General features: G+C 39.5%; 1 protein-coding gene across 19 annotated transcripts in view; it reads left to right on the plus strand.

The window, feature by feature from the left end:
- Positions 1–22,188, plus strand: part of LYPD6B (LY6/PLAUR domain containing 6B) — a 210,070-nt gene that overhangs the window by 92,289 nt on the left and 95,593 nt on the right. For 2 of the 19 annotated variants that reach the window (XM_057744170.1, XM_057744182.1), the window contains exon 2: positions 2,469–2,686. The exons of the other annotated variants lie outside the window; for them this stretch is intronic. The gene's annotated coding sequence lies outside the window, so the exon portion shown is untranslated. The remainder of the gene's footprint in view (positions 1–2,468; positions 2,687–22,188) is intronic. 19 annotated transcript variants of the gene reach the window in all.

Here is a 22,188-nt window from a genome sequence, read left to right on the forward strand (position 1 = left end):
TTGTGCTTCTGTTCACTGAAGATAAGCAGCAATTACTTTTTTTTAAAAATTGAAGCATAGTTTATTTATAATGTGTTAGATTCTGGTGTACAGCAAAGTGACTTTTATGTGTGTGTATGTATATATACATATATATTCTTTTTCATATACTTTTCCATTATGGTTTATTACAGGATATTGAATATAGTTCCTGTGCTATACAGTAGGTCATTGTTGTTTATTTTATATGTAGTAGTTTGTATTGGCTAACCCCAAACTCCTAATTTATCACCCCCACCTTTTTCCCTTTGGTAAACATAGCTTGTTTTCTATGTCTATGGGTCTGTTTCTGTTTTGCAAATAAGTTTGTTTGTACCATATTTCAGATTAAACATATAAGTGATATCATATGATATTTGTCTTTCTGTTTCTTACTTAGTGTAATAATCTCTACATCTCTCCATGTTGCTGCAAATGGCATTATTTCATTCTTTTTTAGGGCTGAGTAATATTCCATTGTGTGTATATAAGTGTATGTACATATATATATATATACACAAACACATACATTCTTCATCCATTCATCTGTTGATGGATATTTATGTTGCTTTCCTGTTTGGACTGTTGTAAATAGTGCTGCTATGAACATTAGAGTGCATGTATCTTTTTGAATTAGAATTTTCCCTGGATGTATGCCCAGAAGTGGGATTGCTGGATCATATGGCAACTCTATTTTTAGTTTTTTTTGAAAACCCTCATACTGTTCCCCATAGTGGCTACACCAATTTACATTCCCAGCAATGGTGTATGAGGCTTCCCTTTTCTCCACACCCTCTCCAGCATTTATTATTTGTCGACTCTTTATGATGGCCATTCTGACTGGTGTGAGGTGATACCTCATTGTGGTTTTGATTTGCATTTCTCTAATAAGTAGCAAAGTTGAGCATCTTTTCATGTTGGTGGCCATATCTGTATGTCTTCTTTAGAGAAATGTCTAAGTCTTCTGCCCATTTTTTGATTGGGTTGTTTGGGTTTTTTGTTATTGAGCTGTATGAGCTATTTGTATATTTTGGAAATTAAGCCTTTGTCAGTTGCATAATTTGCAAATATTTTCTCCTTGTCCGTAGGTCATCTTTTTGTTTTGTTGATTTCCTTTGTTGTGCAAATGCTTGTAAGTTTGATTAGGTCCCATTTGTTTATTTTTGCTTTTATTTCTGTTGCCTTGGGAGACTGACCTAAGAACACATTTGCTACGATTTACGTCAGAATGTTTTGCCTGTGTTCTCTTCTAGGAGTTTTATGGTGTCATGTCTTATATATGTCTTTAAGCTGTTTTAGTTTATTTTTGTGTATTGGTGTGAGGGAGTGTTTTAACTTCTTTGATTTACATGTAGCAAGTATCAATTTCTTATTTATTAACCCATCAGTTATCAATGGGTCTAAACAACTCCCTTAGTTATGCTGCCAGTGCCAAGTGAGAAAAGATGGGGGGGGGGGGATAAGACAAATTGATAAAGTATGAGATAGAGAAAGGAGAGGGGAAAGATAGCAGCACTGTGGGAAGGTGATGTAGGCCACTAATCACTTGAGGGCTTGCCAGTCTTCTGCATAATAGTTTACAAGCCAACGGTTAGAAAGGGCCCATCTGCAGGCCCCCAAAGAATGTGTATGTGGGCTGTGTGGCTGGTCAGTGCCACTTCTCTCCTTCTTACGTTTGATGATCCAAGGATGGGAGAGCTGTCACGGCTGAGGACAGCAGAGAGCTGGAGATTCCTGAGTCTTAAGTCTGTCTCTTAAATGACTTGAGGAGTCACACAGAAAATTGTCCAGTATAAGACAAAGGACATCTGACTAGTAAAGTCTTTGGGTATAAGTAAGAGCTAAAAACAGAATGACAGGCCAGAAAAAATTGGTGATAAAAAACAACTCTTTCAAAGAGAGAAACATCTCAGAAAAATCCACAGAACCAGAGAATCCTAGAGCGACAGCACTCCCAGGTATCACTTTAGTCTCATCTTTGTGCTTTGTAGATGGGCCGACCGAGGCTGAGAGAGGAAGTGACATGCCCCAAGCTACACAAGTGGCTGAACAAAGCTGTGAATCATGGGTCCTTTCTATATTGTTAGGCAGCCGTTTTTAGAAAGGGAACCCTGGGCCATTAGCTATGCTGCATAGGATCAAATGAAACAGGACAGACAAGAGTTTGATTCATTACATCAAGAGAAGAGCCATGCCTGAAATGGAGTTCATCTTTTTGAGGTCTTGTCCTTTTCCAGGCTGGTCCAGACTCCCTGAGTGTAGCAAATAAAAGCAACATTCTAGATGGAGTCCAGGCTGCCTGGTACAGACTTACACTCAAAAGGTTGATGTAGACATGGACTCACCTTCCACATACCATGATTTGATCTCCACTGGGGCAAGGGAAAGGAACTTGGAAAAGCACATAGTTAAGAACAAGTAGACATGATTTTTGTGTGTCCTTTCTCCAGGGAAGGGATAAGATGCAGCTTGAGTTTCTCAATTCATGGTGGCTCCAGTGAGTGCTGGGCAGAGCCCCACATCGTGGCAGCCTCTTCTTTTCTGCAGATGGAAATGAATTCATTGGCAGCTGCACACCGAGGAGGAGAAAGCCTTCAAAACTCTTCTGGAGCTACTTAGCGAGGAGAGTTACCGCTGAAGACGAGGACAGCTTATTTCCATCTTACAGGTGTGCAGTTTGTTAAATGCACTTGGCCCTGCCGCATTAAGTTAGCCTTCCACTCTTGGTAGCTTGTTGAAAGAATTGCTCGGGCTCTGCTTCATTGCTCCTTGGCAGGCAGTTTCGTAGAACACTTTGGTAGCAAACGTCAAGGCAGAATACGGAGACTCAGAATTATGGCCTGCTCGAAGCCCCTTAGCTCCTGTGGACTGATGCTTTTATTTATTTACTTATTCTTAAAATTTTTTTCTTGTAGTGACAGAACCAAGAGCAACTATGGATCAGACAGTTTACTGATTATTTAGTTATATTTTATGATTCTCTTTTTATTGGTTTCTAGATCTCCTGTGACCTAAGTGACTCACGGCCACTTATTTTTGTGGATATCTGGGTTGCTTCCTCTTTAGCTAAACTCAGTGAGACTTTAAGGAGTTGACAGACCCATGTTTGGAAGGGTGAATGTTTTGGCTAGCGAGATTTGGAAGTGCAGAGTAGCCTCGGTACTCTTGGTCCCCTGGGGCTGTGCAGTCAGTGTAACGAGGTTCGTGAATACTGCACAGTATCATTGTTAATCAGTGGCCTTAATACCCTTTTCCCCTGCTTTTGACTTAAGATGTTGGAAAGGGAGTCAACATAGCCAGTATAAATGTTTCATTTCAAGGACATAACTAGACATTCTCCTTGATTTCTCTTCCCTTTGAGAAACTCTCAGAGAACATTTTTGGCAACCACGCAGAGTGGGCAGGTTTCAAAGGTGTCAGAACTGCTAAGTCAAAGTACGTTCCATTGTGGGTCTGTACAGTATAGTTCTAGATGTACCACAGCAGGGTTAACAGAACTTCTTGGAGCATTTGTTCTAATAGGCTTTGACTTTTTTGTAGGGTACTGCTGTTTGCTAGAATAAAGGAAAAGAGGAGGTTGGGGAAATGTCCTTTCTACCTTCACTGTGCCGTGGTTTTCAGTGTTGCGATGCATGGATGGAATGTGAATGAGCTAAACGATTTTTAAAAACATCATTTATTTATTCAACAAATATTTACTGAATTGCCTGCTTGGTGCCAGGAGTTGGAGATGCAGTAGTGAACTTTTCTAGGGCATATGTTATATTGAGGAAAGAGGGAAAACAAGTGTGTTTCTGGTGAGAAGTGCTATGCAAAAATAGGGAGAGGGGAAGAGAGAAAAGAAAGGGAAAAAAGGAAAAAGGAAAGGAAAAAGAAAAGAGAAGAGAAAAAGAAAAGCAAGCAGGGGTGAGGGCTAGGGCATGCTAGGGTGCTATTTTAAAGAAGTGTGGTCAGGAAAGACCTTCTGAAAAGGGGACTTTGGGCAGAGATCTATCTGAAGGAAGGGAGTGAGCTGCTGAATGTTAGCTGGAGAATGATCTGAGTGGAGAGGTGGAGTCCCCCCTTCCCTGCAGCCCTTCCCGGAAGGCACAACTTACTTTCTTTGCTGTTTTGGATTCATAAGCTAGATATTATCATTTTTACCATAGGTTTATGAGATAGTTACTATTAAATGAGAATCACGCATATAAAGTATTTATTATGGTGGCTGTTGTTAAGCATTATCTATTACAAGGTATTCTGACTTTTTACAAAGTCACAAAAAAGACTCCAACCCACCAAACTCTTTATTGCTTCTGAGGTATTTGTAAGCATAGAAAACTATTCCTTTGGGGATGGGAATGATGCATAAATGTAGAATTGTTTTACTGCCCCGGCAGTTCAGATCACTAGAGAGTGTGTGCCTCTGAAATAAAAGCTGGTTTGCTTAGGGATAGATTTGAATCAACGATAGAACTTGAAATGATGCCAGCAACCCCATTCCCTCACAGTGTGCAATGTGGCAGAGGGGAAAGTTGGTGGAGGAGGCGGCAAAGGAATGCATTGGCTTTGCATTAGCCAAATCTGGAAGTGAGCCAGAATCCATCTAGCAACCATGTAGTCAATCTGTGTTGTCAATCACTGTCCGTCAGCCCAGAGCTACTGGATCAAGACCTTTGGGGTTGGCGTGGAGTAAACAGTAGTGAAGCAGACAGGGCTAAGAATGTGCTTAATTAGTAAGAGGATACTTTCATATTTTTAAACCAAAGTTACTTTGGAATCATGGACAATATTCACGGCAAGAATGAATTCTTCAAAGCAGATTAGGCGTGGTTTTCCCAGGAACCTTGCAATACCCCATTTAAGCTGTATTCTGTAAATTTTGAGGGTTCCTTTTGGTTAAAAGGATATTGTTTAACGAGTTTTATGTGTATGTTTAAATACGCGTATGTATGAATACATAAATATTTTTTCCAGTCTCTATGAAAGTTTAAAATATTTTTAAGAAAAGAATTAGGGGGACTTCCCTGGTGGACCAGTGGCTAAGACTCCACGCTCCCAGTGCGGGGGTCCTGGGTTCGATCCCTGGTCAGGGAACTAGATCCTGCATGCCGCAACTAAAGATCCCGTGTGCTGCAACTGAAAAAAAAAGACCCTGCACTCGGCAAAGAAGATCTCGTGTGCGGCAGCTAAGACCCAGTGCAGCTAAATTTAAAACAGAAAAGAAAAGAAAAAGCATTAGAAACATCAGAAATCAAATGAGAGATAATTTACCAAGAACCAGAGGCGACATGTTATATCACTTTTGGGGGCACCTTCCTTGATTCTCCCTGGTAACCCCTCCAAAGGCCCCCCTCCCCAGCTGGGTGAGGTGCCCATCCTCTGAGCTCTCAGAATATCCCATGTGTATCTCAGTCGCAGAAGTGGCTTCTTCTTAATTCAGTATCTGTCCATGGCTTTCTGAAAAGCTGTGTCCTTGAGCTCAGAATCGTCAGCACTTTGCATGGTGCTTGACATATAATTGGGGGCCCATGCGTGTTTCTTGAATAGGTGAATGAATAAACAAGTTATTAAGATTTATATCCAGTTTGAACTTCTTGGTAACCAAAGCAAAAAGAAAAATATATTGATCACACAGTTCCCTTAGGCATATAAGAGTAAACAGAGCATTATTTTTACATTATTTTTTTTCTTGGTGTTAAGTTCCTGAAATTATCTGATGAAACATGATATAAAGATAAGATAGTAAGTTTCGAGAAATGTTATTTTCAATACTTAATCAGCTACTCTTGCCCTGGACTAAATGAAAGAATTACTTTACTCGAGCCTGGCAGCCGGAGGCCAACTCCAGCTCCTGGAGAATCTGGGTCTTCATTAGCTTCCTAGCAGATTATCTGTTAGAACATCACTTTCCCAGATGACAGTGGGTCCATGAGACATTTTATGCCACTGGATTTTATTTTCATGATTGCAACTAATAGATACTCCACTGAAAGATTTTATTGTGCTCACCGGCTCAGGCATTAAGTGGAGTGTGTGAATTAAGGGAAAACATCCAATGGAAAACAAACGGTGAGGATGCTGCAGTCAGTTTAGGACATCAGCACTCCCTAACAGGTGTGGGCTCTTCAAATTCTGCAGAAAAATTTGCCCTTGTAGGCTTTAGGAGATAAGGGTTATTTTTTTGGGAAACAAATGTGGATATCAGAATACAGGTGAGAACACGCTAATGAATATCAGCTTAATTAAACAAATTTTTAAACCTGCTTTTATGAAGAGGGGATAGTGCTAAGTACAGAGATATGGTTGCTGAAGGGAAAGTTTTTTTCTGGGATGTATGGGCTGAGACAGGAGGGAGAAGAAAATTAAAAATCCTTTGATTCAGCAACATAACTATTATTTGAATGTTTTTAAAGGATGTATTTTCTTTTAAGTTGGATAATCAATTAGTGGAGAAAGACATTGAGTGGTTAATGGTTTTGAACCTCGAAACAGTCTGAGGAGAAAGGACAGGAAACATTTATTGAACATCTACTTTTTTTCAGGCAGCTATAAAGAGTTTTTAGATAGTTTTCTTTTCCTCTGAACTCTTGTGGTAATTCTATGAGTCAAAGAAGGGGAAACTGGATTGTCAATATTAAGTAATTTGTTGAGATTGCGCAGCTAGTGTATGCATCAGAGCCAGGACTGAAAGCCACTTAAGTGTGTTCTAAAGCTTAGGCTGGTGTTAATTTTTTATTTTAAACCTGCTCCAGTGGCTTCCCATTTGCATGTAAGGGACCCACAGGGACTTCAGAGCTTTACAATGGCTTTGTTTAAGAGCACATCTGGCATTATCTGTAATACAAAACTGTCATACAGATATATGTATATCTAGACTTCAAGAATGTGTAGCCATTTTGAGATTTCTGATTAAGAATGTATTAGAAAGCATTAAGACCAGAGATTTTTTTTGTATATTTTGTGTGATGTAACAAAGTGCCCAGAACGGCATCAGCATAGCAGATGCTCAGAAGTAATTGTGCACGCCAAGAATGAAAGTCATTATAGTTCTTTAAATAAGCCATGCTTTATTTCTATTAATAGAAATTTAAGCTGTTTCCAGTTTTTTCTTTTATAAACAATACTTATACAGACTACAAATACATTCTTATGCATGCATCTTTGCATTTTATAAATATTCTATTATTTCATTGTAATAGATTCCTGGAAATGGAATTGCTGGGTGAAAGGAATACATATTTTAGATTCTGATACAACCTTCCTGCAGGCAGTTTGGCACAATATATCAATAACATTACCTCTAATAGCATGTGAGATTATCTGTTTCACCTCAACCCAGCTGACATGAGGAGTTTTCAGACTTTTCTCTCTCTTAAACTATCATTAAATCCAAAATTTGGTAGGCTTATTGCTTCCTCTAAGTTTCTGTTTATCCTTCTTAGAAGCTGGGACAATATAGTGTGGCTTCTTTCCTCCTGTGTTGAGAGAGTATGTGTGTTGCTATTATTCAATGAAATTATTTTTTTAAACCCAGGTTTGGTTCTCTTTCCTACTCTCTGCACCCCTGTTTGAATATATGGACTCTCTCTTGTCACTGGTAACTATGTGCCTAAAGAGAAAAAGATAGTCTAGAATTGGTCGTATATCATTAGCAAGTGGAATTGGACCGTTCAGTGAGAAACCGTGGATGCATTTCTAAGCCAGATTTAACCACTGTGGGAATGATTTGTCATAGGGAACATGGGGTCTCTTGTTCTGGCCCAGCCAGCAAGCAAATGCAGAAGCCACTAACTGACCGTCAGTGGTTTTGCCCCATAAGCAGGTGTGTATGGGAAAATCCATGTGTGACCAACAGGTCTTTCTGTTACCAACCAGGGTTCTTGGCTTCCTTAATCAATAGAAATTGATCAGAGGCCAGGCAAGAAATTCAGGTAGAGGATTAATGGGGCCCCTGCTGCAGCAGGGGGGAGTGAGAACAAACCACAGGTGCCCTTGCTTGCTTGCTCCCCAGCTGGTGAGCTGGTTCCTTGCATGGGGTGAGGGTAGGGGTGTGTCCAGGGGTCAGGCTGGAGGCGTGGCTTAGGTGGTCTGCTTGCCCCTTTGGTGGTGCTGTGTGCAAGCGGCGTGTGCAGTAGCCTGCTTTTGCTCCTGGCTCTTTAGAAGTGGCAGTTGGGTTTTTTTGGTCTTTTTGTATCTTTGTGCATAATTTGTCCCAACTGCGCATGCACACAGTTATTTTTAGTCTCTTACAGTTTTCTTTTGTATTTTGTTGCTGGAGGAGACATTTGTCCAGGTGCAAGCAGTGCAGCAAAGGGTCCCAGGTCCCAGCCTGTCTCATTTCCACCTAGCAAGGAATGTAAAGGGAACTAACTTATTAGTGGCCTTTGCTTTGCATGGGTTTTCAGCAGAGGATTTTAAAGAACTCAGAAACATGTGCTCAGCATTCTCCAGAACAATGTTAGCAGTTTGTGTCTTGTGAAGTAGTCAGTGTTCTGTCTTATTCACACCAGAAAACGGTGTAAACAGAGTTGACCCTTGAACAACCTGGGTTAGAAGCATGGCTCCACTTATAGGAGAATTTTTTTCAGTAGTAAGTAACACAATACTACATGATCTGTTGTTGGCTGAATCCACAGTTGGTTGAATCTGTGGCTGCAGAATGGAAGACATGGAGGACCAGCTCTAAGTTACAGACTGCACAGAGGGTTGGTGCCCCTAACCTCTGAAACCGAAAGTGGGGTCCATCTGCTCACTGCTCAAAAGCCAAAAAAGAGGCCAGGTGGAAAGGAAAGCTTGCTTTATTCTGAATGCCGGCAACCAGGGGGGAGGGCAGACACCTGTCTGAAGGCGGACTCGCCACCCCCACCCACCACTCTACACCCCCACCCGCCACTCTACACCCCCACCCCCCACTCTACACCCCCACCGACAGTCAGGGGGCAAGAGCTTTCACAGACAGAGGGAGGGGGCTACATGCAGAAACAGTACAGTCAGCTCTACAGTCAGCTCGAAATCGGTCATCAGTGGTCAGACCAGCGTCATCTTGATTGTTTTAGGGACAGTTAATCTTCAGTTCCAGGGTCGGTTTGTTTCCATTTCTTTAAGGCCAGTTCTCGGAATTGTGGCAGCTTATGTTATAGCGACCGTCTGGTCATCATGTAGTTAACGTCTTCCACCTGGTAGGGGTCGCAGTATCTGTAAGACAGCTCACGGGACGTGGCTCAGGATATTATCGATAGCCCTTGAGAAGGAGCTAAAGTTCCTTGACTATGCTTAATGACTAAACTGTTATTATTTGGTCTCCTTTGTTTTCCTTTGTTTCTGCATTTTCTCACTTCTCCGATGAAACTTATTCTTTGGCTAAAGTTTTTCCACAGACAAAAGGCAGGCTGTGGGCATGGTGGTGTTGGGGGTGGCAGGGGGTGGCAAGGACCATAGGGTCCTGTTCCATTTCACCTCCTTTTCCCTCTTTTTGTTAGGCTACCAGGAAGTCCAGAACTAAATTCTAACTCATTCATCATTGCTTCAGTGAAAACATACACGGAGCTCCTATTCCGTGTCAAGTACCGTGAAAGTGCTGGTGGGTTCAGGTTGCAGCTCGGGAAGGAATGGTTTCTTGCCTCCTTGAGCCCCTTGCTTTGGATGCTTGCCCTGGAAGGGGAGAGTCCAGCTTTTCCCATGGAATGTAACCCATCTCCACTAAACTTATTAGCACTAGAAAGGAGGTGGCTCATTTTCCTCTCAGGTGGAGACAAAGGCTGCTCTTGTCCCGGGTGAAGGGCCTTTGGTGCCTTGATTCGCGCACAGCCTGGCCTGTGCCGATTTTCAGACGGAGACCATCAGATAGAATCCGCCGTCTCATTAGGTTGACACTGTTCCTGCTCCCTCTTGTAATAATGTCACTAGAGCACTTAATAATCTAGGTAAGTGCTGTAAGCAAACACTACAGAGGTAACCCAGGGTCAACGGCAACAGATGCTCCAAAAAGCAATTGTTTTCTCATTCCCGGCTCTGGTTAAAATATAACAAGGCAAGAGGTATAATAATCGTGCAAATTTAAATATTAGAGGAGCAGCACTTGCGGCACTGTAACTGTTTTTTTACCTCTGATTCGAACGTGCAAGTTTTCCAGATTGAGGGGACAGTGAAATAAATTGGCCGATTGCCATGGACTTGCAGAAGAGTTCATTTATTCTAGAGAAGAGAAGGCAGAGAGGGGCCCTTAAGTGTTTGAAGATATATACAAGGTGGACAATATTTATGAACTCTCCTTTTCCAGTGAAAACAGGAGAAATATGTCTTATATTGATTCAAGGAGTAATTAGGTTAGACTGTAAGAAGAACTTGCTGGCTAGAGATGGAAAAACCCATGCGTGGGGGGTGGATAGGCTCCCATGTTTTATACACACATATATGTGTGCATGTGTATGTGTGTGTGTATATAGTCTTTTAATAGTAGGCAGTTATTTTCTTTATTGGAAATGGATTTCAGAAACTGTTGGGCTGATACTAGGCTGTGCATTAATTCACGAAGGTATATAACCTGCCCCCAGAGAGCCATGCAGATGTGGCAGGAACTGGACAGATCGTTCTATATTTAGTGGGTAACAGGGATGCAATGGTAGGGCTGGGGGCAATGGGGCTTTTGACTTGGTGCCATACAGCTGACACTGTCTTCGCTGTGGGTCAGACCTGGGAGACTAGAGCGAAGGGTGAGCTTGGGACTCAATGCTTCCCAGGGTGTAGGGCTCCCTTAAAGAACCAAAATGGGGGAGTGGGGGGGTGGAGGGTGGTCTTCAAAGCAGAACTATCTGGAAGCAGCGAAGTAGAGACCACTGCTACTTTCTGTCCCTGTGATTCTCTGACACAGGTTAGCATCATTTCTCTGGTAAGTGAAGCCCAGAGAAGGTAAGTGGGAGAAGTCCAATAGAGAGCTGAATTTGATAGGGGTCTAGGGTGTCGCTCCAGGGGATGGGCAGCTGAATCCTTGATCCTCAGCAGCTTAGCTAGATAGGTTACACCTGCTGGGCCGTGAGGTCCGAGGTCCCTCCCAGATGCTTAGATTGAAATAACTTCATTGATGTTATCCTTGCGTTTAGAATACTTCTGTAGCATTGGGACTTTGTTCCTCATACTTTTTAAAAGGTTTTCCCTGGTTTTTACAGTTGGCTTACCAAGAAAATGCCGATTCTCAGCCTGTAACATGTTAGCTTGGTGAATTTCAACAAAATCCAGCATCAAGGTTGCAACTTCTTTCTCCCTTCTTGAGTCTGCTCTTTCTCCAGAGAGGACTTTTCTCCCTTTGCCCTATCTTTGTACATTGACTAGGCTGAAAGACTAGAAAAAGCTGCAGTCTAAAAAAATAAACTTACGTTAGATGGGGTTTGGCCGAAAGATAAAGCTGTGCTATAGATTTCCCATCTGCAAATTTTATTTATGTCATCTACATTAATTTAGTGCCTGTTGGGTACTACTAGGTACTGGTGGATAGCAGTAAACCTTGCCTTCATGGGACTTGCCTTCTAGAGTGGGAAGCAAACACATAAGCAGTGAGAATTACGTTAGGTAGTGAGAAGTGATGGGAAAAGAAATAAGGGTAAGGAGATCTGAGTGAATCCATGGAATAAGTCATGTGACTGCCCGAGGGAGTGGTGTAGGAGGGATGCTGGGGTGGTGGCAGGTTGAACCATTCCAGGAAACAGGAATAGCACCTGCCAAGGTCTTGAGGTAGGGCTAGAATTTGCTTGGTGTGTCCTTTGGAAGTAGGGAGGGGAGGGAGATCAGGAGGTAGCCAGCATTCATCAAGTTGGTTTGCCATGAAAGGAAGCAGTCTTCCATTTGTTCATACTGTTTTTGCCCTGCAGATTTTGACTGAACACTTTTACAGGTAGCAGTCAGGTAATGAACCTCTTGAAAACCTGTTGAACGTGTTTGCTGGTTTAATTGCACAGACATGTTAGCCCTGACAGTTCATCAATAAAGGAATTTAAAGGGAATGTGCAAAGGAATTTGGAATATCTGCAGTTTATTAGGCATATCACTAGAGACTTCATTTTATTTAGATGCTGTATTTTAAATGAATAAATAAAATGACTGGAGCCTTCTTGCCTATTATTTGAATAGTAATACACGAACATGGTAAAAATGCAGATAATTTCTTTTAGTTAAAATAAGTCTTCCCTGTCTCCCAGTTCTTACAGAGGCAACCACTGTTAGCAGATTCTGTTAGCAAGGTATATTTCTAGAATAAAAATAAATAGCCTTTTCCTCTATAAAAAATTAATGATCATGGCTATACACATTGTTTCACATCTTAAAGATCTTGGAGCTCTTCAATATCATAAACATGGCATTGTCTCATTCTTGTTGCTATTCAGTTACCTGAGAAGACCACAGTTTAATCATTCCCGAGATGGACATTAAGGTTTTTGTACCTTTTGCTGTAATAACCAATACTATGATGAAAATCCTTGTATACTCTTTGCTTTACACATTTGTAAATATATCTATAGCAAAAATTCCAGGAAAGGATTTGTGGACAAGGGGGAAATGTGTATTTTAAGTTTTGATAGATATTGCCAAATTAAAACAATTTACACTCCCACCTTGGCTGGGAGTACATGTTTTCTCACGTCCTAACCAACACCTTGTATTACCTTTCTTTTGTGTTTTCAATATAGGCAAAAATATTGTTTATTGTATTTTTATTTCTCTTAGAATGAAGTTAAATTCAGAGATAAACAGTATCATATTTTGGTTGAGGGAGTATTGCCTGTGTGACCATGATTCTTTGAAATATGTGGGGACTTCTTGGAAATCTAGTACATGGATAATTTTATAAATGGTCCCATGTGCTGGAAAAAAAAAAGTGAATTCTGTTTGTTGGGAGCAGGGTTTTAAATGTATTTTTGGATAAATCTTGCTAATTAAATTGTTCACATTTTCTGTAGCCCTACTGTTTTTTTTCTGAATCTGTTCTCAGATCACTTCTTTCAGAAGCAAACATCTCCCACTCTGGGTTTTTCCATTTGTCCTTAGAGTTGTCAGCTTTCACTTGACATTTTTGTAGACAATTGTTGTTTAGGAACATTATAGTTATTTCTTCTTGGTGCATTGCACTCATGACTTGTTCCTTTTTGTCTCTGATATTAATATTGTGACACCAGCTTCTTCTCTTTTTAAGTCGTGTTTGGTATATCTTTCATTTTTTGTATTCTTTCTACATTTCTATCATTTTGTTCTGTTCTAGAAATGTCATTTGAAAACTATAGATGAATCAGATTTGTAAACCCATTCAGCATTTTGTATTCTAATAAATGAATTTATTTGTCCATTCTTTTTGAATTACTGATACATTTGAATTTATTTCTGCTATGTTATTTTGTATTATGTAAAACCTTTTTTTCTATTAAGAAATAGTTCCTGTCTTCTATTGGATTAATCAAATTTTCTTTTTTTAAAAAAATTTATTTCTTAGGTTGTGCCAGGTATTAGTTGCAGCATACTGGATCTTTGTTGCTGTGGTATGCTTGATCTAGTTGCAGCATGTGGGATCTTTTTTTCGTTGCAGCATGTGGCATCTAGTTCTCTGACCAGGGATTGAACCAAGGCCCCCTGCATTGGGAGCATGGTTAACCACTAGACCATCAGGGAAGTCCCTAATAAAATTTTCTCTTATTCATCTTTTTCCCCTCTGTCTAAATTGGAAGCTGATTTAATTTTCTAAGGCTGCTGGAACAAAGAGCCACCTGTTGGGTGGCTCAAAACCACAGAAATTTATTCTCGCACAGCTCTGGAGGCTAGAAGTCTGAAGTCTAGGTGTCTGCAGGGCCATGCTCCTCTGAAACCTGTCAGGGAATCCTTTCTTGCATCATCTTAGTGTCTCATGGTTGCTGACAGTATTTGGCATTCCTTGGTTGGCACTTACATCACTCCGGACCCTGCCATCCTGATCACATGATCTTCCAAGGGTCTCCGTGGGGTTTTGGCTCTTAGCTTTATTATTTCCTTCTGTCTGCTTGCTTTGGGTTTATATTGCTCTACTTTTTCTAGATTCTTGAGGTGGGAGCTAGATTATTGCTTTGAGACGTTGCTTTTTTTAATGTTTACATTTAGTGCTATGAATTTCCCTCTCAACACTGCTTTAACTGTGTTCCACTTATTTTGACCTGTTGTATTTTCATTTTATTCAGTTAAGTATATTTAAAAATTTTCTTTAAGACTTTGTCTTTGACCCATTTAGAAGTGTACTTTCCAAAAGTTTGGAGTTTTACCTGTTATCCTTCTGTACTAATTTCTAGTTGATTCATTGTGGTTGGAGAATATACTCTGGCTGATATAAATTCTTTTAAATTTGTGGAGGAGTTTTGTTTTATAGTTCATGATGCCTCTCTTGGTCAGTGTTCCATGGGAATTTGGAAAGAATGTGCTCTGCTCTTTTGGGGTGAAGTGTTGCATAGATGTCTATTAGATTCTGTTGGTTGATAGTATTTTTGTCTTATATTCTTCTATATCTTTGTTGATATTCTTTCTAGTTGTTCTATTAATTAGTCCAGAGAGGGCAATGAATTTCTTAAAGTCTTTCTTCTCAGAATGCATCCTTCCTCTTTGAAGACCAAAATATTTTCTGGATTCATTAAGAGCATTAATTACCTGACCAATCAATCAATAGACCATGGTTGTTATGTGACCCCACTGTCCCTTCCTTACATCCTTAACTCTTTTTAAAAATAAATAACATATTTTATTTATTTGTTTTAAATTAAAGAAATTTTTGAAGTACAGTTGATTTATAATATTGTATTAGTTTCAGGTATACAGCAAAGTGATTTAGTTATGTGCATGTGTGTGTGTATATATATATTTAGGTTTTTTTCCATTATATGTTTTTACAAGATGTTAATTATAGTTCCCTGTGCTATACAATAAATCCTTGTTGCTTATCTATTTTATGTATGGTAGTTTGTTTTGATATATATTAATCCCATACTTCTATTTTATCCCTCTCTCCTTCCCTTTCCCCTTTGGTAACCATAAGTTTGTTTTCTATGTATGTGAGTCTGTTTCTATTTTGTATATAGATTCTTTTTCTTATTATTTTTTAGGTTCCACATAAAAGTGATCATATAACATTTGTCTGTCTCTGACTTTACTAAGTATAATATTCTCTAGGTCCATCCATGTTGCTACAAATGGCAATATTTCATTTTTTATGGCCAAGTAATATTCCAGTGTGTGTCTGTCTGTCTGTCTGTCTGTCTATATATCTATCTATATCTATCTCACATCTTCTTAGGCCAGTTATCTGTTGATGAGCACATGGGTTGCTTCTATGTCTTGGCTATTGTAAATAGTGCTGCTATGAACATTGAAGTGCATGTATCTTTCCAAACTAGTGTTTTCATCTTTTTTTGGATATATGCCCAGGAGTCGGATTGTTAGATCATATGATAACTCTCTTATTTAAGGAACCTCCATACTGTTCTCCATAGTGGCTGCACCAATTTACATTCCCACCAGCAGTGTAGGAGGGTTCCCTTTTCTCCACACCATCTCTAGCATTTGTTATTTGTAGACTTTTTAATGATGGCCATTCTGATGTGTGAGGTGACATCTGTTTGTGGTTTTGATTTGCATTTCTCTAATAATTAGCGATATCGAGCATCTTTTCATGTGCCTGTAGGCCATCTGTATGTCTTCTATGGAGAAATATCTATTGAAGTCTTCTACCTATTTTTGAATGGGTTCATTTTTTTGGTATTAAGTTGTATGAGCTGTTTGTATATTTTAGATATAAAGCCCCTGCAAATGGTTGCACCATTTGCAAATATTTTCTCCCATTCTGTAGGTTGTTTTTTTGTTTTGTTGATGGTTTCCTTTGCTGTGCAAAAGCTTTTGTTTAATTACATCCCATTTGTTTATTTTGCATTTATTTCTTTTGCCTTAGGAGACTGATCTAATAAAACATCGCTACATTTCATGTCAAAATGTTTTGCCTATGTTCTCTTCTAGGAGTTTTATGGTGTCATGTCTCATATTTAGATCTTTAAGTGATTTTGGGTTTATTTTTGTGAATGGTGTGTTCTAATTTCATTGATTTACGTGTTGTTGTCCAACTTTCCCAACACCTATTGAAGAGACTGTCTTTTCTCCATTGTATATTGTTGCCTGCTTTGTTGTATGTTAATTGACCTAAGTGTGTGGATTTCTTTCTGGGCTTTCTATCCCATACCATTTATCTATGTGTGTGTTTTTGTGCCAGTACCATACTGTTTTAAATACTGTTGCTTTATAGTATAGTCTGTATTCAGGGAGCATGATTTCTCCAGCTCTGTTCTTCTTTCTCAAGATTACTTTGGCTATTTAAGGTCTTTTGTGTTTCCATACAAATTAAAATTTTTTTGTTCCAGTTCTGTGAAAAATGCCATTGGTAATTTAATAGGGATTGCATTGAATTTATAGATTGCCTTGAGTAGTATGGTCAATTTAACAATATTGATTCTTCCAGTTCAAGAACATGGTGTATCTTTCCATCTGTTTGTGTGGTCTTCAATTTTCTTTCATCAGTATCTTATAGTTTTCAAAGTATAGGTCTTTTGCCTCCTTAGGTAGGTTTATTCATAGGTATTTTGTTCTTTTTGATGAGCTGGTAAATGGGGTTGTTTCCTTAACTTATCTTTTTGATATTTCATTGTTAGTGTATAGAAATGCAGCAGATTTCTGAATATTAATTTTGTATCCTGCAATTTTACTGAATTCATTGATGAGCTCTATTAGTTATTGGTGGCAACGTTAGGATTTTCTATGTATGTTAGTGGCAAATAGTGACAGACTTCTTTTCAAATTTAGATTGCTTTTATTTCTTTTTCTCTGATTGCTGTGGTTAAGATTTCCAAAACTGTTGAATAAAAGTGGCGAGAGTGGGCCTCCTTGTTTTGTTCCTGATCTTAGAGGAAATGTTTTCAGCTTTTCACCATTGAGTATGATGTTAGCTGTGGGTTTGTCATATATGGCCTTTATTATGTTGAGGTAGGCTCCCTCTGACCCACTTTCTGAAGGTTTTATCATAAATGAATGTTGAATTTTATAAAAAGCTTTTTCTGCGTCTATTGATGAGCATATATTTTTATTTAATTTGTTAATCTGGGGTATCACATTGATTTACAGATATTGAAAAATCCTTGCCTCACTGGGATAATCCAACTTGATCATGGTGGATGATCCTTTTCATGTATACTGGATTTGGTTTGCTAGTACGTTGTTGGGAATTTTTGCATCTATATTCATTAGTGTTATTGGCCTGTAATTTACTTTTTTTGGTGATATCTTTGTGTGGTTTTCATGTCTGGGTGTTGGTGGCATCATAGAATGAGTTCAGAAGTGTTCTTTCCTCCACAATTTTTTGGGAATAGTTTCAGAAGGATAGGCATTAAATGTTTGGTAGAATTCACCTGTGAAGCCATCTGGTCCTTGATTTTTGTTTGTTGGGAGTTTTAAAGTTACTGATTCAATGTCAGTACTTGATCTGTTCATATTTTCTCTTTCTTCCTGGTTCAGTTTTGGGAGACTGTACCTTTCTAAGAATTTGACCATTTCTTCCAGGTTGTCCATTTTATTGGCATGTAGTTGCTTATAGAAGTCTCTTATGATCCTTTGCATTTCTGTTGTGTCAGCTGTAACTTCTTTCATTTCTTATTTTGAGTTGAGCCCTCTCCCTTTTTTTCTTGATGAGTTTGGATAAAGGTTTATCAATTTTGTTCATTTTTTCAAATTTCATTGGTTTTTTTAATTAAGTCTCTCAGATTTCTGCTCTGATCTGTATGATTTCTTTCCTTCTATTAACTTTGGGTTCTGTTGATTCTTCTTTTTCTGGTTTCTTTAGGTATAAGGTTGTTTTTTTTTTTTTTTCTTGCTTCCTGAGGTAAGTTTGTATCACTATAAACTTCCCTCTTAGAAATGCTTTTGCTGTGTCTCATATGATTCGAACATTGTGGTTTTGTTTTCATTTATCTCTGGGTATTTTTGATTTCCTCTTTAATTTCTTTAGTGAGCCATTGGTTGTTAAGTAGCGTATTTTTCACCCTCATGTTTTCCACATTTTTTTTTTTTTTTTGTAGTTGATTTTTAGTCTCATAGCATTATGGTCAGAAAAGAGGCTTGGTATATTTTAAATTTTCTTAAATTTACTGAGGCTTGTTTTGTGGCCTGGAATATTCCATGTGCACTTGAAAAGAATGTGTATTCTGCTGCTTCAGATGGAATGCTCTCTATATGTATCAATTAAGTCCATTTGGTTTAATGTGTTACTTAAGGCCTTTGTTTCCTTACAGGTTTTTTGTCTGGGTGATCTGTCTATTGATGTAAGTGGGGTGTAAATTCCCGTACTATCATTTCTTACTGTCAATTTCTCCTTTTATGTCTGTTAATATTTGCCTTATATATTGAGGGACTCCTGTGTTGGATGCATGTATATTTACAGTTGTTATATCTTCTTCTTAGATTGATCCCTTGGTCATTATGTTGTGTCCTGCTTTGTCACTTATAACAGTCTTTATTTATTTATTTACTTATTTATTTTAAAATTTATTTATATTTATTTATTGGCTGCATTGGGTCTTTGTTGCTGCACATGGGCTTTCTGTAGTTGCAGTGAGTGGGGGCTCTTCTTAATTGTGGTGCGTGGGCTTCTCATTGCTGTGGCTTCTCTTGTTGTGGAGCACAGGCTCTAGGTGCACAGCCTTCAGTAAGTTGTGGCACACAGGCTCAATAGTTGTGGCACATGGGCTTAATTGCTCCACGGCATGTGGGATCTTCCTGGAGCAGGGCTTGAACCCATGTCCCCTGCATTGGCAGGCGGATTCTTAACCATTGCGCCACCTAGGAAGTCCCAGCAGTCTTTATTTAAAAGTCTATTTTATCTGATATAAGTATTGCTATCCTGGCTTTCTTTTGATTCCTATTTGCATAGAATACCTTTTGCCATCCCCTCACCTTCATTCTGTATGTGTCTCTAGTCTGAAGTGAGTCTTGTAGGCAGCATATATATGAGTCTTGTTTTTGTATCCATTCAGCCACTCTCTGTCTTTTGGTTGGTGCATTTAGTCTGTTTACAGTTAAGGTATAATAATTATTGATATGTATGTTCTTATTTCCATTTTGTTAATTGTTTTGGATTTGTTTTTGTAGGTCTTTTTACCCCTTTCTTTGTTCTCTTGTGATTTGATAACTATCTTTAGTGTTATATTTGGATTCTGTGTGTGTGTGTGTGTGTTTGTATCTACTGCAGGTTTTTGGTTTGAGTTACCATGAGGTTTTTATAGCAGTTTATATATATATATGAATGATTGTTTTAAGTTGCCGATCTCTTAATTTCAAATGCATTTTTAAAGCTCTGCATTTGTGCTCTCCTCCCCTCACTATTACTGTTTTTTGATCTATTTTACATCTAATTGTTTTGTTTATCCCTTAACTGCTTATTGTGGATACAGATGATTTTACTACTTTTGTCTCTTTTTTTTTTTTAATTGAAGTATAGCTGATTTACAGTGTTGTGCAAAACTCTGCTGTACAGCTCTACTTTTGTCTTTTAACCTCTCTACTAACTTTGGGTCTGGATGATTTCCTACTTTTACTGCATGTTTGCCTTTACTGGTGAGCTTTCCCATTTCATAATTTTCTTGTTTTCTAGTTGTAGCCTTTTCTTTTTCTTAGAGAAGTTCCTTTAACATTGGTTGTAAAGCTGGTTTGGTGGTGCTGAACCCTTTCAGCTTTTGCTTGTCTGTAAAGCTTTTGATCTCTCCATGAAATCTGAATGAGAGTCTTTCTGGGTGGAGTATTCTTGGTTGTAGGTTTTTCCCTTTTATCTCTTTAAATATATTGTGTCACTCCCTTTTGGCTTGCAGAGTTTCTGCTGAAAAATCTGCTGATAGCCTTATGAGAATTCCCTTGTATGTTATTTGTTGCTTTTCCCTTGCTGCTTTTAATATTTTCTCTGTCTTTAATTTTTGTTGTTTTGACTATAATATGTCTTGGTGTGTTCCCCTTTGGGTTAATCCTGTATGGGATTCTATTCATTTCCTTAACTTGAATGACCCTTTACTTTCCCAGGTTAGGGAAGTTTTCAGCTATTAACTCTTCAACTATTTTCTCAGCCCTTTTCTCTTTCTTCTTCTGGGACCCTATAATGTGAATATTAGTGTGCTTGATGTTGTCCCAGAGGTCTCTTAAACAGTCCTTATTTCTTTACATTCTTTTTGATGCTCAGCAGTAGTGATTTCTACTACTCTGTCTTCCAGCTCCCTGATTCGTCCTTCTGTATCATTGTCTACTGATTCAGTCTAGTGCATTTTTCTTTTCAGTTGTGTTCTTTATCTCTGTTTGGTGGTTCTTTATATTTTCTCTTTGTTAAAAACTTCTAACTTTTTGCTCTGTGCACCTATTCTGCTTGTGAGTTCTTTGATCATCTTTAAGATCATCACCCTGAACTTTTTCCCTGGTAGATGCCTGTCTCCACTTAGTTCATCTTCTGGGTGTTTTTATCTTATTCCTTCATCTGCAACATATTCCTCTGCTGCCTCATTTTGTCTGAGTTGCTATTTGTATTTTTATGTATATGGTAGGCTAGTTACGTTTCTCAACCTTGGAAAAGTGCCCCTCTATAGGAGGCATCCTATGTGTATAGCAGTGTACTTGCCTGTCATCACCTAAGCTATATGCTCTAGGGTTTCCCCCAAGAGGGCTGTATGGGCCTTTCTGTTGTGGTGGGCTGACTATGTAGGCAATCTGGTAGGCTTTGTTGGCCCCTAGTCTGATTGGTTTCCAAGCCCTGCCTTGTACAGATGCTGCTGGTTGTTCTTTACTGGAAGCCTGGTCACAAGGTAGCTGGTTGCAGAACTCTGGGGGGTCCTGGGGTTAGTGCTGGCTCACTGGTGGATGGAGTCAGGGTCCAGAAGACTCTAGGGCTGTTGCCCACCTGCTGGCAGGTGAAGCCAGATCCTGGGGTTAGTGCTGGTCTACTGGCAGCTAGAGCTGTTTCCTGGAGTCTGGCAGCAGGCCTCAGGGATCCCCGAGCTCATTTCAGATCACTGATGCAGGGGTTCTGATTTCTGATACAGGTGAATATGGGGTCTGGGATGTCTTGAAAGTTGTGTTGACCTGCTAGTGGGCAGGGCCAAGGCCCAGCTGCTGCCAGGGTAGGGTCTGGCCTGTGTTGGCGGATGGGTCCACAGGCTGAAGGATTGTAGTTTTCTTGTTTCTGGTGTTTGCCCTGGTCAGTGAGGCTGGTCTAGAGGCTTGTGCAGGCTTCCTGGCAGGAGGGGCCTGTTCCTATCCACTTCTGGGCAGAACTGGGACTTGGCCCTCTGGTGGGGTGTGTCCAGAGGCAGGTGTGGGCTAAAGAAGTCTTTATGCAGCCTTCTGATGGTTGGAGCTGTGTCCCCTGCCTCTTCAGGATACTCTCTAAGACCAGCAGGTAGATCTGGCCCAGGCTCCTATCAAACTACTGCTTTTGCCGTGTTTCCCGGTGCACATGAGATTTTGTGTGTACCCGTTAAGAATGAAGTCTCTATTTCCCCCAGTCCTGTGGGGCTCCTGCAATTAAGTCCCATTGTCCTTCAAAGCCAAATGCTCTGGGGGCTTGTCTTCTTGGTGCTGGAACCCCGGGCTGGGGAACCTGGTGTGGGGCTCAGAACTCTCACTCCTGTGGGAGAAACCTCTGCAATATAATTATTCTCCAGTTTGTGGGTGCTTTGGGAGTTGATTATGTAGCAGTTCTGCTCCACCTACCCACCTCATTGTGGTTCCTTTTTAATGTCTTTAGTTGTAGAAGATCTTTTCTGGTAGGTTCCAGTCTTTTCCATCAATGATTGTTCTGCATCTGTTGTGATTTTTGTATGCTCCTGAGAGGAGGTGAGCGCGGCATCTTTTTACTCTGTCATTTTGGCCACTCTCCCTCCTTCTGTGCCATTTAGTCTGCTCCTCGTTGCTTCTAAATTGGTTTTTATCTCAGCAATTGAATTGTCTTGTGCATCTTTATATTTTCTAGTTCCTTTTTACAGTCATCTGCATTTCTATCGATAATCTTTCTTAATACATTTAGCATTTTTATTACCTCCTTTTTGAACTCAGTCTAGTAGACTGGGGATGTTTGTTTCATTATTTGTTCTTTCAGGGGATTTCTCTTGTTATTTT

Source organism: Hippopotamus amphibius, chromosome 8, assembly GCF_030028045.1.
Source record: "Hippopotamus amphibius kiboko isolate mHipAmp2 chromosome 8, mHipAmp2.hap2, whole genome shotgun sequence".
Lineage (NCBI taxonomy): Eukaryota > Metazoa > Chordata > Mammalia > Artiodactyla > Hippopotamidae > Hippopotamus > Hippopotamus amphibius.